A 16,908-nucleotide genomic window follows, 5' to 3' on the forward strand; every position below is an offset into this window, starting at 1 on the left:
ACAAATAATAATAATTAGCATTTCTAGAACATTTTATGGTTTACAAAGCTCTTTACAAATATTATCTCATTTGATCCTCACAAAAACTCTGGGAGATAGGGACTATTATTAATCCCTATTTTACAGTTGAGGAAACTGAGGCTGACAAAAGTTAAGAAGCTTACCCAGAGTCACACAACTAGTAAGTGTCTGAGACAGGATTTGAACTCAGGTCATTAGGCCACTAACTCCCCAAGTGCAAGAATCTTCCTGTTACCTTCTACAGAGTCCCAAAGTCCCAGAGATGAGATTATCCTTGACCAGGTTGACTGCCATTATTAAAGCCCAGTTACCTGCATTTCCAACCAGTAGGCCTTTGTCTTTTGGATTTGATTCTATAACCACAGAAGTTTATGATGCAAATGTCAGTATTAGGCAAAGTCAAAGGTCCCTTTTATATTGTGTGACCTTGGATAAGTCATTTCTTTACAATTTGACTCTCAAAGTCAATATCCTAAAGCTGTTGTTGTTTAGTGGTTTTCAGTCATGTCTGACTCTGTGACCCCTTTTTGAGTTTTCTTGGCAAATATACTGAAGTGATTTGCCATTTCCTTCTCTGACTCATTTTACAGATGAGGAAACTGTAGTAAAACAGGGTTAAGTGACTTACCCAGGGTCGCCCAGCTAGTAAGTATCTGAGGCCATATTTGAATTCAGGTCTTCCCCGACTGCAAGCCTGGTGCTCTATGCACTGCCACCATCTACCTGCCCCCATCCTAAAGTGGTCCCAGCTCTAATATTCCCTGTTCTAAGTCTCCTCCCAGCTCTGACATTCCCTCCAGTCGTTCCACATAAGCTCCCATCATGGACGCCCCATTCACAGTTATATGACCTGCCCCAGGCTCTTCCCATTGATTCACTCTGGGCGGGACCAGACACCTTTAGTCTGTGAAACTCTTTGCTCTGAGCTTAATACCTCAGGCTATTTGTCACTCCCCAGAGAAGGAAGGAGAAAACGTGTCCAGCGCTGCCAGAATCCAGCCAAGGAGACTAGAGGCAGACGATAACTTTTTCTTTGGAAATTGCTTTCGATCTGTCCTCTCAAGAATTTTTTTTTTCCTTTCCAGTAAATATCCCCGAGAGATGTCTGAGGGCCCAGCTCGGCTTTAAATAAAGGAGTGGGCTGTGTGTACAGCATGTACTCACATTACTTTTGTGTGTGGGAACCTATGGACAAATGTCTGCTTTCAAGTGTGTGTGTTTGAATTTGCACTGTATGCCTAGACACATGTCCTATACACACGTGAGCAAATGCATGAATGAAGACTGTGTTGTACAATCATACCTGTGTGAATAATGCCCTTCTTTCTATAGAGTGCTAAGATTAACAGAGATGACCAGATTTACCAGATGACCGTTTGGGGCAGCCATTACCAGCAGTATTGTCCCCACTTTACAGAGGAATAAAGTAAGGTCCAGAGCTCTATTTATATTTCCCCAAGGTCACACAGCCTCTGTGTGAGTCCTGGAGGCTGGATTGGAACATAGGTCTCCTTTTTCCAGCATCCAACACTCTTTCCTTGACACCACACTGTTTCTCTGTGAGCCATGTTCAGGCCACCTCCACATGTGTGAGTACACATGTAGAAAGGAGCACACATAAAAACAAACATGCACACATTTTTTTGTCTCTGGCCCTTCCCACCTTGCAACAACCATCCAAAACACTGTCTTATAAAGTCCCATTTTCCAGATGAGGAAACCGAGCCTCAGAAGAGTGACTTGCCCAGGCCATAGTCAGAATTTGAACTAGGGTCTCCCGTCTGGGCAGCTAAGCAGTGCAGTGAATAGAACCTGTGGCCTGTACTCAGGAAGACTCATCTTTGTGGATTCAAATGTGGCCTCAGACATTTACTAACAAGTCACTTAACCCTGTTTGCCTCAGTTTCCTCATCTGTAAAATGAACTGGAAAAGGAAATGGCAAGTCATTCCAGTATCTTTGCCGAGAAAACCCCAAAGGGGGTCATGGAGAGTGGGACAGACCGGACAACATGGATAAAAAAACTGCTGTTGCCCATTGGGTTGTTTCTTCACACCACAGCCAAGCTTCGGTTCTTTTCTCCTCTAAGAGGTATTTGTGCATGTCTGCATATGTGATCATGGTTAGCTGTGAGTGGGCCCTCCTGCAGAGCCACGTGGTTTACATGCTTGCCTGCATGCATGTGTGTTTTTATAGCTCTGTGGGCCACTACCCATGGGTAGTTGGCGTGTTTGTATACATGTGCCTGTAGATTTGCTAATGTCTCCATATGTGCGCACGCGGGTGGTAATAAAAGCATCCACTAAGAAGGGCCGCCCTCCCCCTTCCCCACACTCCTAATCTGGGTGGAGGGAGTCGGTGGTTAGGCCATCACCGGGTAGCCTTGATGGTCTGCTCTGCCGGTCAGCCCCACGGGGCTCCCCCGGGGCCCCAGACGGCTGCCCAGCACCTCTGCCCGCAGCCCCCGACGCCCGCCAGCCAGGGCATTATTTACCTTGTTAATTTCGGAGGGAGGCGTTTTAATTGCTTTAAATTACTGCTGGAAAAACTGGAGTGGTCAACAATCAATCAGGCTGATTTACAAGCCTGTGCCCACCCGCGGGGAGCCAGCCATCAGCCGCCACCGCCAGATCGGTTATTGATGAACTTAGGGGGCCCACTAATTAACTCGGAGCACACACATGGCCGGGCAGGGCCACTGCTGGGGAGAGATCGTAATGGCAGCAGTGGGGGGCAAAATATCACTGCCCCCCTTTCGTTTCCGCAGCCCACCACCGGCTGCCTCTGCAATTCGGAGTTGAGAATCACGGGATTGCAGCCTCAGAGGCTATGTGATCGCTTAACTACTGAGCCTCAGTTTCCCGCTTTGGAAAAAAGAATAACGCCAGTAGTGCCTCTCTTACAGGGTCGTTGCAGTCTCAAAGGAGATAAGAGAGGAGGAAAAAGTACTTCTCAGAGAAGTGTCAATTAATACTACTGTTATTAGGGTTTAGAGGCCATCTAAGCAAAACCTCTCAGATGAAGAAACTGAGGCTGGGAAATGGGAAAGGAATACTCACCTTCTCCTTAGTACTTGAAAGGCCGCTGGAAATCCATTTCTGGATTTTTTTTTTCTGGACTTCTCTCTGTCCCCCAGATTTTTCTCTGTTCTCCTATCTCCATGCCTTCGGGACTGGGGGCTCCCAATGGCTGGAATGCATTCCCAACTCATAGAATTTTTCACTTCTTTCTAGGCCTCACCTCATCCTCTACTTAATGCCCTCTACCCACCCTTAACTAAGCACTGGCTCTAATCCCTTTTTGTTGTATCCCCACTGCTTAACACAGCCCCTAACACATAGTAGGCACTTCATATATTGCTTGTTTCTTTCCTCACTCTCTAAGTAGACAGGATTTATGAAGCACCTACTATGTGCTAGGGACACAAAGAAAAGTAACAGATGCTCCTTGTTCTCAAGAAGCTCACAGTCTAAGGAGTACAGTCTCTAACTGTCATGGATTCAACTAGGGGATAGGAGGTGAACCTGTGATTTGAAAGGCATAGAGAATTCCTGGATGAGGCAAATCTACACCTGTTCCACGATTTACATCTTAGAGTTGCCTAGCACAGCTAGTATGTGTCATAGGGAGGATTTGAGCCCAGGTTGTCAGCGCCTGGCACATAGTAGGTGTTTAATAGATTCTGATTGATTGATTCACTCAGAGACTGACCAGTAATCAACTACCCATCGAAGCATTTTCTCTGTTTTCTATTTATTCTGATTCACCCATGATGTCATTGGTGCCTTGGAAAACAAAGGACAAACAACAACAATTCTGTATGTGTTTGTTCAGAATAAACTCATGCATAAACATGTGGTTTCCCCTAGTGGATAGAACGCAACTCCTTTGCCAGGATTGTTACATTTTGTTGCTTGCATAGTCATAGACTCTAGCACAGGGCCTGGCACATAGTAGGAGCTCAATAAAATGTTTGTTGACTTCATCATCTCGTCCTGTTTAAAGACTAAGTACTTAGAGGCAAGAATTAGAGGGCGGAGAATTGTTGATTTGGAGATGCCAAGGATCTCGGAGACCCTCATTTCTCCCCATTCTACTGACAGGAAAACTGAAACTCTTAAATGACTTGCCCGAGGACACACAGAGAGAAAGACGATGAGGCCATGCTTGGGAAGATCCTACAGAAGGGCTGGTGCTACTCAGTCCTCAGCACAATTAGAATAAATAAATACCCTCCAAATACTTTACAATTTATAAAACTCACTACAGGTTGGGGCTGAGAAAAGCATGCTTGACTCTGTCTGGAGACCTGGGATGAAATCCCAACTGTGGCCTTTAAGTGGCCGTAAGCAAGGCTATTCTCCTCTATGAGCCTCAGTTTCCTCTTCTATAAAATGGGTATAATCATTCTGGCACCCTCCATTTCACAGAGTTGCTGTTTTAAGAAAAAGAAAGTGCTTTGTGAACCTTAAGTTGTGAAGGGAAATTGTCAAGATTATCCCACACTTTACAAAATGCTTTATCAGTTTACAAAGAGCTTTGCACCTCGTAAAAGGCTTTGCTGAAAGACAAAAATCTCTAAAGGCTTCACAGTTTCTAAAATCCAGGGTCCTGGAGCTGTGCAGTGGGGTTCAGGAATGTACAGCCACGCGGTCAGTCAGTTAAGGCGACAAATTTCTTGCGCTCCTAAGGGAAAACCCATCCCAGACTCTCCTTACTAGAAGGGACTTTGCCACCTCTGTTCCAACCCAAACCTGACCTGGAGTCTGCTCTATGACATGCCAGACAAGAGGCCATCCAGTGATGGGGAAGCTACCACCTCCTGAAGCAGCCCACGCCATCCTGGGACACCTGGAGTCACTGAACCTTCTATAGAGGTGCCTCTTTGTGACGTGCGCCATTGGTCCTAATTCCACCTTCTAGGACTAAGAAGAACAAGCTGAATGAATATTCCTTTCCAAAACTCAACTAGCTGCCCTGTCTTCTCACCTCCAGGTGAAATCCCCGGAGCCTTCTCTCAGTCTTCATGTGGAGCCGTCTCAACGCTCTTCAGCATCCTGGTTGCCCTTCTCCAGATACGCTTGGTATATCCATGTTTTCCTAGATGGTGACACCACCTACTGTGTGCCGAACACTGTGGTGGGCACTCGGTAGAGATTCAAAGATGAATATGACATAGTCCCTTCTCTCAAATAATCCCTTCTCCAGTTGGGGGGTTAAGCCAATGGCACAAAGAATGAAGACACCTGATGGTTTTCTCTGGCTCAGGTTTCTCCCCACGCCAGTCCATCCTCACCACTCAGCTGCCAAAGAGATCTTTCTAAAGTACAGGTAAAGTACAGGTACCCCCATATCTCATCCAATAAACTCCCAGTTACCACCAAGATGATGTATAAAATCCTCTGTTTGACTTTCAAAGCCCTTCATAATTTTGCCCCCTCCTTCTCTTCCCATATTCTTACCCCTCTCCATGTACTTTACCATCCAGCAAAACTGGCCTTCTTTGGGGTTGCTCACACACAACTCTCCATCCCCTGACTCCATGTTTTTGCATTGGCAGTATACCATGCCTGGAACTCCCTCCCTCTTCATCTCCCCCTCCTGACATCCCTGGATTCCTTCAGGACCCAGCTAAAATCCCACCTTCTGCAGGAAGCCTTTCTTGATCCCCCTTAATGTTAGTACTCTCCCTCAATTTACCTTATACAAATCTAGCACATACATAGGTGTTTGCATATCATCTAGCCGTTTAGAATGTTAGGTTCTTGAGAGCAGAAACTGCATTCTGCTTTTTTTTTTTTTGTACCTCCAGAACTTAACACAGTGCTGGCACATAACAAACCTTGAATAAATGTTTGTTGACTGACTGACTGACTGTCACAAGTATCCTCAGTGCTTAGCACAGTGCCTAAAACATAGTAGGTGCTTGATAAATATTTATTTATTGAATGAATGAAGGTTAACGAACCATTCCATGGGGCCTCAGAGGAGGGTGATCCCTTGCAAATAAGGAAAAGGGGATGTTGGGGAAACCAAGGAGGATTTGGCGTTTGGCCTTGAGAGACTGGGCAGGATTCCCAGGTGTGAAATTCTGTGATTCGATCAGTCTCCTACCTCTCCCTCTGTGCCATCTTGATCAAGGAGCCGCAGGCGTTGGTTTAATCCGGATGCAGACCAAGCCCTCAGAGTTGGAGCCAATTCAATTAACTTGCCAATGGATAGGCTGCATCTCCAGCTGGGTCTGTTGCCAGGGGCCCTAGTGGATCTGTGACTGCAGGTAGGAAGCTGGAAACAGCCCAAGCCAATATCAGGGTGAGGCTGACTGAGCTTGAAAGGCACCCATCCCTGGCACCTTCTATCACTATGCTAGAATTAGATGGGCATCTGGGCATTTCTACTGTGAGTCCCTGGGATCCTCAGAAGCAGTAACATCCCAAGGAGCTTATACAGGGCATCGTGGCATAATAATGGAAATGTTGGACTCTTTCAGGAAGATGCTTTCCAGGAATTCTGAACTTAGCCCCTTTGTGCCTCAGTATCCTCATCTGTAAAATGAAAGGAATGACCTATGTGATCTCTAAAGTGCATCCCACCTCCAAGGTGTTGAACTAGAGGTTTCTGAGGTCCCTGATTGCACTTTAGATCAACCATCTATGAAAGGGGATGAAATGTGCACACCCCTTCGTGGAAGCATCAGTACTGATAAGATCTGAGATCTCAAGTATCCAGAGCTAAATTGCTCTTACAAGCCCCTCTTAGTCCCAAGGCAGGCCTGGAATCCTTGCCACCTCCCTCCTGCTCTGCCCTCTGCCTCCTAGAATCACCAGGTGCCTTCAAAGCTCAGTCGTATGTCTCTCCCCCTGCCCCTTTCATGGAGAAGCCTTCCCTGATTTCCTCAAGTTCTTAGGACTTCTCCTGGGATGGCACAGAGAGCCATGGACATACCTATTTGTGTTCCACTGTATCTCTCCAGTAGAATGTAAGCTCCTGGAGAGCAGGGTTTCAGTTTTGTTTTGTCTTTCTATCACCAGGATTAGCAGTGCCTGACACATAGAAGGCACTTCATAAATGCCTATGGATTGGTTGATTATCAGCTGGGTGGTACAGTGCTTAGAGTCTGGATAGCGATAGGGTCTGGAGACATAAGTTCAAATTCAGTCTCAGATCCTTACTGAGTGACCCTGGCCAAATAATTTTGACCTGTGTTTGCCTCACTTTCCTCATCTGTAAAATGGGGATAACAGAGCATCAATGAGATATTTGTAAAGGGCTTAGTTTAATGTCCCACACACAGTAGGTGGTTCGGTGGATAGAATGATGGGCCTGGAGTCAGGAAAGCTCATCTTCCTGAGTTCACATCCAGCCTCAGATGCTTACTAGTTGTGTGACCCTGGGCAAGTCACTTCACTCTGTTTGCCTCAGTTTCCTCATTTGTCAAATGAGCTGGAGAAGGAAATGGCAAACCATGCCAGTATATCTGCCAAAAAAAACCCCCCAAATGGGGTCATAAAGTGTCAGACACAACTGAAATGACTAAACAATGATATCTTTCCTTCCTCCTCCTACCCCTTCCCCAAAGTAGCTCCCAAAGGGCAGGCATTATTTCATTTTTGTCTCTGTAGCTAATTCAATAAGCATTTATTAAGTACCTACTATGTGCCAGGCACTGTGTTAGGTGCTGGAATTTCAGGTTAGGGTTAGGGGCTGGGCATCCGCAGTGCCCAGCACAGTGTCTGGCATGTACTGTGTTGTGGTGTGAGCAGGTGATTTCACTCTAAGTAGCTCCTATTGTGAAAACAGAGCAGCATAGAGATTCTCCACCACCTTAGAGGGCCAGTGCGAGGTTGAGTGACTTGGTTAGGGTCACCCAGCCAGTGTGCTTTAGAGGCAGAGCTTCAAGTCTGGTCTTCCTCACTCAGGGGAAGGGCAGCTGTCTGTCCACATCTCCTTTGGCCTCATCCATAGCAGACCCCTCATAAAGGCTTGGTGGGTCGGATCGATTTATCCAGCCAAATTCACTCTTCTACAGATTAGAAATCTCAGTCCCTTGGCCTCCTCAGGGTTGCCAGAAGGTCCAGAGCCCAGTGAAAAGCATCCCAGCCTCCCCATGAAGGCGAGCTGCCCTAGGGGGTCTCGACAGTAGCAGCCCAAATCAAGGCAGGCCACGTCTCATGTCAGAAGCTCTCATCTGGTGCTTTCCCAGCCCCCTGCCCATCTCTGGCTGCCCAGGGGATTCTGACGGGGGAGGGGCTTCTGTCGGAGCCTTCTTGGCGGGTTGCATAACGTGGGCAGGTAATAATCACGCCGTCTCCGCTGTAACAGGAACATAATAGGAAGGAAAATGAATTCAAATGTCATTCCTCACAATAATAAAAAAATTATTCTTAGCACATGAAGAATATGGTGGGGAAGAAAGGATTGAGTTCTCAATGAATCACCAGCCCCCTACCCCACCCTCCATCACTGAGGAGATGTTGGAATCACAGTCACTCCTTGGGACCATCAGCCTCAGAAAAGAAGCCATAATCATGAGAGCTATTTTTATATTTGAGTGTGTGTGTGTGTGTGTGTGTGTGTGTGTGTGTGTGTGTGTGTGTGTAAACCTGGTCGATTAGCACACCTCTGAGTTCCAGAGGAAACAGACTTAGCTAAAAATACAAGCAGATGTAAATTGTTATTCAATAAATTAATTCATTCTGTGACCTTGGGGGGTCACTTCTGCACACTTAATAGACCTCAGTCTCCTCACCTCTAAAGGGAAGCAGTTGGTCTAGACCAGGGGCTCCACACTTTGGACCCTTCTGGCAGTCTTGGGAAACCTATGGACCCCTTTTCTGAATTATGTTTTAAATGCAAACGATAAAATGCAAAGGATATCAAAGAAAACCAATTATATTTCAATATATATTTCAATATATTTAAATTATTTCAAAAAATAGTTTAAACCAATGACTTTTAAGCCTCAGGCTTAAAATCTCTTGGTCCAATGGCCCCCAAAATTCCTCCCAGCATTGACATTGTATGTTCTAAGGTTCCTCTCAGCTCTGATATGTTCTCTGTTCTAAGGACCTCTTAGCATCAACGTTTCATGTTCTATGCACTAAGAACCCTGCCGGCAACGAAGAACCCGTCCATCTTTAACATTCTACATTCAATGTCCCTCTGAGTGCCCTCCCACCTTTGTCTTTGAAGGTAGGGATTGTCTTTTGTGTCTTTTTGTATCTCTAGCACTGAGTGCACACAGTGCCGGTCACACGGTAGGCATTTAACACTTATGGACTGACTGACTGACTCTAAAATTTTCTGTTCTAAGACCCCTCCCAGCTCTGCCATTCGAGATTCTAAGGTTCCCCTCGACTTTGACATTCTAAGTTCTAAGTTCCCTCCAAACGCTGATGTTCTGACCTCATCCTCTTAATTTCTTTCCCAGGTTTCCTTCAAGTGTCAGCTTAAAGTTCAACTTCTGAAGGAGGTCATTCAAGGTCCCCACCGGGGAAGGCTTCTCACGTCAGATTACCTCACTCTATTGATTAGATATGCTGTATTTGTTGTTGAGTTGTTTCAGCCGTGACCCCATTTGGGGTTTTTTGGCGAGGATATTGGAGTGGTTTGCTGTTTCCTTCTCCAGCTCATTTTATCGATGAGGAAACTTAGGCAAAAGGGTTAAGTGACTTGTCCAGGGTCACACAGTTAGGAAGTGTCTAAGGCCAGATGTGAGCTCAGGTCCTCTCAACTCCAGGTCCAGTGCTCTATCCACTGGACCACCTAGCTGCTAGTTATTTACATATTGTTTCCCTATTAGAATGTAAGCTCCTTGAGGGTAGGAACTGGGTTTTTTGTTTGGATTTGGGTTTTTTGTTTTTTTTACCTTTCCTTGATAAATCCCTAGGATTTAGCATAGTGTCTCACACAGAGCAAACAATAAATGCTTGTTGATTGACTGACATTGATATTTCATCTTCTAAGGCCCCTCCTTACTCTGACTTTCTGTGATTCTGTGTCACTGATGGCTCAGTCAAGAAGGTCGCAGCCATTGCCTCTGGAAGGCAGTCCCCTGTAATAATACTGATACATCAAGAGTTATCCCCTGACCTGTCTGGTTCAGCTCTCCCATGAACACAACAGCACAGAAGAGCACCTCAGATGTCCATCCCATGGGCTGATAAGGAAGTGAGATATGGGGTGAGAAAGCTGCCATGCTAACAATTCAATCCAAATAAATTTTTAAAAGCCTTTTTTGGGGAGGTGGGGAGAGGATGTTACACAACCCTGTTCTAGGCAATGAAGATAATCCAGAGAGAGAGAGTTACGTGGTGCCTAACCCCAGAGGGTCTCACAGTGGAGCATAGGACACATATAGAAGCAACTATAATTTAAATATAACGGGTGTGTGAGAGAGATCGGCATCATGGGCCAGCTAAATGGAGCATTGTTAGAATGTTAGACTTGGAGTCATGAGGACCTGAGTTTAAATCCCATTTCAGACATTTACTTGGTTGTGTGGTCCTGGGAAAGTCCCTCAACTTCTCATATTCTCGGCCTCTTCGTGAGCTTAAAAGGTTGTTGTGAGGATGAAAGCATTTTGTAAATCCTAAAGTTATACATATAAATACATGTATATGAATATGTTTATATTCTATATTATGCTTTATATATAATTAAATGTATAATGCTTTATGCCATCTATATGCTAGCTATTATTATTATGTTATTACTGAGAAGGGAGAAATCACTTATGACTATCCTAAATGCATAAGAAGATGTAAACATCTAATAATCCTCTTTTAAAAAATTATGGATGCTTTTGTTGTAACATTACATTCATTTCCAAATGGATGTCTCTCTCTCTGTCTCTGTCTCTCTCTCTGTCTCTGTCTCTCTCTCTGTCTCTCTCTCTCCTAGAGGGAGCAAGCCTTCTCTAATAACAAAGATTTTAAAAGAAAAAAAAAAGAAAACAATTCCATGAAATTGACCAACACATTGACTGTGCCAGATGAAATATACAACAGCCCATGGCCATAGCTCCTCATGACCACCATTACTGAAGGGAGGGAGGTTTTTCAGCTCTTCCTTGTTTTCTCAACTCTTCTCTGGGGCCAAGATTGGGCAACATAAGCACACAGCATCATTCCATTTACATTATGGAAGTTATCATGTATACCCTTTTCTTGGTTCTGCTCTCTTCTTTGAATTCTATGTATTCAACCTTTCCCATGGTGATGTATTATTCATGACATTCATGTACCACAATTTATTTAGTTCTTCTCCAGTCAATGGGCACCTACTTTGTTTCCAGTTCTAGCTACCACAAATTAAGTCAACAAACAGTGATTATGCACCTAGAACTGTGCATGATGCTGGGATGCAAAGAAAGGCAAAAGACTGTCCCTGCCCTCAAGGAGCTTGCAATCTAATGAGGGAGATGACATGAAAACAGCTTTGTATGAAGGCGCAGCAATGAATATCTTGATGTACGAAAGACGTTTTTCCCTGCCATTGACCTCCTCGGGGAATATGCCCAGCAGTGGGATCTCAGGCTCAAAAACCACGGACATCTGACTCTGTTCTCAAGCATAATTCCTGATTGTTTTCCAACAGCGAATTGGACCAATTCACAGCTTCACTAACAGCATATTAGCAGCTCTAGCAAATGTACTAGTCCTATTTTTGTCATCTTCACCAATTTGCTGAATATGAGGTGAAATCTCAGAGTCATTTTGATCTTCATTTCTCTTATTATTAGTGATTTGAAGCAATTTTTCATATGGTTGTTGGCAGTTTGCAATTTTTCAATAGTTATTTTTTCCAGGAAGAGGCTTTGATAGGAAAAGGAAAAGGAGTACAGAGTTTTGGATTCATTTAGGAAGGAAAAGGCAATCACTGGGTGGGTAAGAGGCTCAGAAAGGGAGGGGGGAAATACCCATCAACTTCAAAATTTCGTATTTTGTTTCTTCCCTCCCTCCATCTTTCCTTCCTTTCTTCTTCCTTCCCCTCCTCCTTTCTTTCTTCCCTCTCTCCTTCCCTCCTTCCTTCCTTCTTCCCTCCCTTCCTTCTTTTCTTCTCTCCCTCCTTTCTTCCTTCCTTGCTTCCTTCCTTACATTGTTTCTTCCCTCCCTCCATCTTTCCTTCCTTCCTTCTTCCCTCCCTTCATTTCTTCCCTCTTTCCCTCCTTCCTTCCTTCTTTCCTCCCTTCCTTCCCTCCTTCCTTCCTTTGTTTCTTCCCTCTCTCCATCTTTCCTTCCTTCTTCCCTTTCTTCCTTCCTTTCTTCCTTCCTTCCTTCAATTCTTGCTTCCTTCCTTCCTTCCTTTATTTCTTCCCTCCCTGCCTCTTTTCTTCCTTCTTTCCTTCCTTTTGTCCTTTTTTCCTCCCTCTCTCTCCTTTCTGTTTTCTTCCCTCTTTCATTACCTCTTTCTCTCCCTCCCTTCCTCTTTCCTTCCCTCCTTCCTCTCTTCTTCCTTCTCTCCTCTCTTCTTCCCTCTCTCCCTCCCTCCCCTCCTTCCTCCTCTAAAATTTTGAAGTTGATGGGTATTTCCCCCCTCCCTTTCTGAGCCTCTTACCCACCCAGTGATTGCCTTTTCCTTCCTAAATGAATCCAAAACTCTGTACTCCTTTTCCTTTTCCTATCAAAGCCTCTTCCTGGAAAAAATAACTATTGAAAAATTGCAAACTGCCAACAACCATATGAAAAATTGCTTCAAATCACTAATAATAAGAGGAAGGAAGGGAAGGAGGGAAGAAGGAAGGAAAGATGGAGGGAGGGAAGAAACAAGGGAAGGAAGGAAGGAAGCAAGGAAGGAGGAAAGGAGGGAGGGAAGAAAGGGAGAAAGGGAGAAAAGTCAAGAGAGATGTGTGTTCACAGATCCCACACCCCACATGCACATAACAGACCTGAGGCCCTCCAAGGCACTGAGTCCACCACAGACGTGGACATGCCCCTCCCCGAATACATCCCCTGAGAGCTGGGCTGCCTCTCTCTACTTGTGACCAAAGGAAAAGAGTTAGCCAGCTACCCTCCCACTCCCCTTTTCAGAGATGGGCAGAAGGGGGAGGAAACAAAAAATGATAGGAATTTGAGTGCTGAGAAAGCCTCCAATACTTGAGATGGGGAGCCACATTCCAGATGTGTATGACCTGCGAGCTACCAGAAACCTGAGGCCCCAGCCATCAGAACAGATGGGGAAAGTCTGAGCCTGAAGCTGGCATCACTCTTCCATTGCTGGATCTCAAAGGAAAAGACCATTATAAAAATCCCAGTTTTAGAGTTGAAAGAGATATTGGCAGCTGGGTGGCACAGTGGCCAGAGCGCTGGACTCTGGAGCCAGGGTGACCAGAATTTAAGTCATTCTTTGGACACTTACTGTGTGACCCTGGGTATGTCATTCAGCCTCTGTTTGCCTCAGTTTCCTCATCTGTAAAATGGGGATAATCATAGCACCTACTTCGCAGTCTTGTTGCGAGGGTCAAATGAGATAAAACGTACAACTTGGCAAATCTTAAATTGCTATTTGGCCCCAACCCTCTCCTTTTACAGCTGAGGAAACTGAGGTAGGGAGATAAAGAAGTTTGCACGAGGTCACACAGCTAGGAAGCCTTGCGTTTGAACCCATCCTCAGGCTCTAACTCCACCATTCAAATACTGCTACTGCTCTATGTTCTAAGAGCTCATTCCCTTGAGGAAAACTGAGGGATGACACATTGGAGGTGCCCCGAGGGAGTGGGCATGGCTAATAACCTTATTAGGAAGACATTCCCTGGGCTCCAAACTAGTTAGGTTGACACTTCTATTTCAATGAGCTGAAAGCTGGAGGATCCATCCTGTAAGAAGCAGCATCAAGTCAAGTGAAGTCCACAAACATTTACTTTTTTTTTTACTTTTTTTTGTTTGTTTTTAATTTTTTTTAATTTTTTGTCTTTAATGGTAATTTTTATTTATTTTTTTGTCTTCAACATTTACTTCCACAAGATTTTGAGTTTCAAATTTTCACCCCATATTGCCCCTCCCCCCACCCCAAGATAGCATGCATTCTAAATACCCCTTCCCCTAGTCTGCCTTCCCTTCTATCTCTCCCCCCCTTCTCTTATCCCCTTCCCCTTCTATTTTCCTGTAGGGCAGGATGAATTTATGTACCTCATTTCCTGTATTTCTTATTTCCCAGTTGCATGTGAAAACATTTTTTTTAAACATGTGTTTTTAAAACTTTTGGTTCCAAATATTCTCCCTTCCTCCCTCCCCACCCACCTTCATTGAAAAGGCAAGCAACTCAATATAGGTTATACATGTGCAGTTATGCAAAACACTTCCATAGTAGACATGCTGTGAAAAACTAACTCTATTTCCCTTGATCCTATCCTGCCCACCCATTTATTCTATTCTTTCTTTTGACCCTGTCCCTCCTCAGAAGTATTTGCTTCTGATTACTCCCTTTCCCAATCTGCCCTCCTCTCTATCATTCCCCTACTATCTTGTCCCCTTCCTCCCCTATTTTCCTGTAGTGTAAGACAGATTTCCACACCCAATTGAGTATGTATGTTATTCCCTCCTTAAGTCAAATACTATGAGAATAAGATTCGCTCATTCCCTCTCACCTTCCCCCATTTCCTCTCCACTGTAAGAGCCTTTTCTTTTTTGTTGTTTTTTTGTGAGATAATTTACCCCATTCTACCTCTCCCTTTCTCCTTCTCCTAGTATATTCCTCTCTCACCCCTTAATTTTATTCTCCAGATATGACCCCTTCATTTTCAACTCACCCTGCGCCCTCTATTTATCTATCTATATCCATTTATACATACATATAATTTCTTCCCCTCCAATTACCCTAATACTGACAAAAGTCTCATGAGTTACAAATATCATTTTTCCATGCAGGAATGTAAACAGTTCAACCTTAATAAGTCTTTTATGATTTTCTCTTTCCTGTTTACCTCTTCATGTTCCACTCAAGTCTTGTATTTGAAAATCAAATTTTCTATTCAGCTCTGGTCTTTTCATCAAGAATGCTTGAAAGTCCTCTATTTCACTGAATGACCATTTTTTCCCCTGCAGGATTATACTCAGTTTTGCTGAGTAGGTGATTTTTGGTTGTAATCTTATCTCCTTTGCTCTCCGGAATATTATATTCCATGCCCTGTGGTCCCTTAATGTAGAAGCAGCTAAATCTTGTGTTATCCTGATTGTGTTTCCACAATACTTGAATTATTTCTTTCTGGCTGCTTGTAATATTTTCTCCTTGACCTGGGAACTCTGGAATTTGGCTACAACATTCCTAGGAGTTTTCCTTTGGGGATCTCTTTCCGGAGGAGATCAATGGATTCTTTCCATTTCTATTTTGCCGTCTGGTTCTAAAATATCAGGGCAGTTTTCCTTGATCATTTCTTGAAAGATGATGTCTAGGCTCTTTTTTTGATCATGGCTTTCAGATAGTCCAATAATTTTTAAGTTCTCTCTCCTGGATCTATTTTCCAGGTCAGTTATTTTTCCAATGAGATATTTCACATTGTTTTTTTTCATTCTTTTGGATTTGTTTTACAGTGTCTTGATTTCTCTATTCCAAGCTTCCAATTGCTCTATTCTAATTTTTAAGGAAGTATTTTCTTCAGTAATCTTTTGGACTTCCTTTTCCATTTGCCCAATTTTGCTTTTTATGTCATTCTTCTCCTCATTGGCTTTTTGGACCTCTTTTGCCATTTGGGTTAGGCTATTTTTTAAGGTGTTATTTTCTTCAGTATTTTGGGGGATCTCCTTTAGCAAGCTGTTGACTTGTTTTTCATGATTTTCTTGCAAAACTCTCAGTTTTTCCTCTACTTCTCTTACTTGCTTCTCAAAATCCCTTTTGAGCTCTTCCAAGGCCTGGGACTGATTCATATTTTTCTTGGAGGCTTTGGATATAGGAGCTTTGGCTTTGTTGTCTTCTTCTGGTTGTATGTTTTGATCTTCTTTGTCACCAAAGTAAGATAACATAGTCTGACTCTTTTTGCGCTGCTTACTCATGATCCTGGCCAGTTACTTGAGTTTTAAACTCTTTGTTAAGGTAAAAGTCTGTTTCCAATGTGGAGAATGTGCTATCCCAAGCTTCAGGGGTTTGCACAGCTGTTTTCAGAGATACTTCTAGGGACCTGTAAATTTTCAGTTCTTCCCAGGTGCTATGATAAGGGGCAAGGTGTTTCCTCTACACCACCACAACAAGCTCCACCACACCAGTGCTCCTCCTCACCCCAGGACCGCCCCTCAGAACTGTGACCCAGATCCAAGCACCAGTAAAGCAAGAGATTCCTGCCTCAGCACTGGCAAAGAGATCCCTATAATCCCCCTCTGATCAGCCACTTGATTCCCCCTCAGTCTATGGGCCAGAAGCTCAGGAAAAAGCCACGGCCCCGGGCCACACTGGAGACTTGCAGCTGAGACCTAGCTCCTCTCTCACCGCAGTCACAGACTTTACCTACTGACCTTCTAAGTTGTCTTTGGTGTTCAGGGGTTGAGAAGTGTGGAAACCGCCACACCTGCCCGCGATTCAGTCCTCTGAGGCCTGCTCCAGGGTCGCTGCGGCCTGCGCACCCACGCTGAGCTGCGCTCCTCTCCCCGCCCAGCGTGATTTACCTTTCCAATCAACCATCCAGGCTGTCTTGGGCTGGAAATTTGTTTCACTCTGTCTTTTTGTGGGTTCTGCTGCTTTAGAATTTGTTTAGAGCCATTTTTTTAGGTATTTGGAGGTCTTTGGGAGAGAGCTCAAGACAGTCACTGCTTTCCCTCCCCACAAACATTTATTAAGCACTTACTGTATACCACATACTTTACTAAGAGTTGGGGGTACAAAAAAGAAAGATAATTCCTGCCCTCATGGGATAATGCACTAAAAGAAGCTGAGAGGTGTTGGGGGGAGGTACCCACAA

Source organism: Vombatus ursinus, unplaced genomic scaffold (assembly GCF_900497805.2).
Source record: "Vombatus ursinus unplaced genomic scaffold, bare-nosed wombat genome assembly UNPS02001287.1, whole genome shotgun sequence".
Classification (NCBI taxonomy): Eukaryota; Metazoa; Chordata; class Mammalia; order Diprotodontia; family Vombatidae; genus Vombatus; species Vombatus ursinus.